This window comes from Hipposideros armiger, unplaced genomic scaffold (assembly GCF_001890085.2).
Source record: "Hipposideros armiger isolate ML-2016 unplaced genomic scaffold, ASM189008v1 scaffold_64, whole genome shotgun sequence".
NCBI lineage: Eukaryota > Metazoa > Chordata > Mammalia > Chiroptera > Hipposideridae > Hipposideros > Hipposideros armiger.
The window spans coordinates 2994411-2995594 of NW_017731414.1; the positions used below are offsets into that span (position 1 = coordinate 2994411).

Below are 1184 nucleotides of genomic sequence, written 5' to 3' on the forward strand. Positions count from 1 at the left end.
CCAGAGGAAGTTAAGTCAGGAACTTACAGACACGCCAGCAACTCTACAATTATCTTGTTTTTGAATCACAATTCCTGCCTCTTAGGATATTTTCCTTAATTTCTTCATGTAAATCTTATAGGGTCTGAAGGTAGTAAGAGATGATAAGAGAGGTGGTGTATGCATGTGTGTGTGTGTGTGTGTGTGTGTGTGTGTGCACGTGCATGTGTGTGTGTGTAAGATGTCAGCATTACCTGCAACAGATGAAAATGAAGATCCAATGCCTTGAAGGGTTCGAGCCACAAAGAGCAGGGTATAAGTACCAGAAAAAGCAAACACTGGACAAAGAGAATAGCAAGCAAGAAGCTCCAATTAGTAAATTGCCTTTGTTCCCTGGCCACCAGAAAAAGTGCCATTGACAATATAGATATGAGCCATTAAGCATATGTTTTAGTAAAACATGCTCACTGATCCCTGTTTTTGGACTCAATCAGGACTGCATTTTAATTGGCACAAAGCCTGAGAAACCACAGAAGCATAAACCGATTCACCACGCAGTGGATAAAAGGCTGGATTTCCACATTTCCTGCCTGGATTTCCACGTTTTCTGCCCAAAGCCCAACATCCAACATTCTGACCACTGAAATCAGGGCTGTCCAAGAAGTCCAGTGCCCTGGTCTGGGAACTGGATTCTCCACATGCAACACCCAGGTTTGGCCTTTGTCGTAGTTGGGCTCCATAGGTGACCTGGAGGTCGGGCAAAAAAGCTACGTGTACCTGATTGGGTAGATAATAAACTAATGTCTTGCTGTCCCATTGGATCCTTCCCCTTACCTTATATTAAAAGATCTTTTAGCTAAATGAAATCAGGGAATATTAACTAAGTAATACTGAACTTGCAGCTGTGCTAGACTCTGCAGCAGATATGTAATAAAGAGACACCCAGTTCACATCCTTGAAGAGGTGAAGTCTACTAGAGACTAACCTACACAAAACTTAGCACCAAACAAGAGTATGTTATCAAAAAGTAAATTATAGGGTGTTGACGTAAGGTTGGTGAGTGCAGACGTGTCTCACCTTCAGTGCCAGGGCAATGCCCCCGAAAGACAGAAGACTCCCTGCCAGACTGTCTGCATCAGCAGAACTGGAATCCCTTGGCCACTCATTACAGATGTCTTTGCTTGTTTGGTGTCTTGTAATCTTCT

General features: G+C 43.2%; 1 protein-coding gene across 1 annotated transcript in view; it reads right to left on the bottom strand.

The window, feature by feature from the left end:
* The window catches only part of SLC18A1 (solute carrier family 18 member A1), a gene marked incomplete at its 5' end in the record, with an annotated part of 26288 nt that overhangs the window by 16467 nt on the left and 8637 nt on the right, over nt 1-1184 (bottom strand). The window lies entirely within an intron of this gene.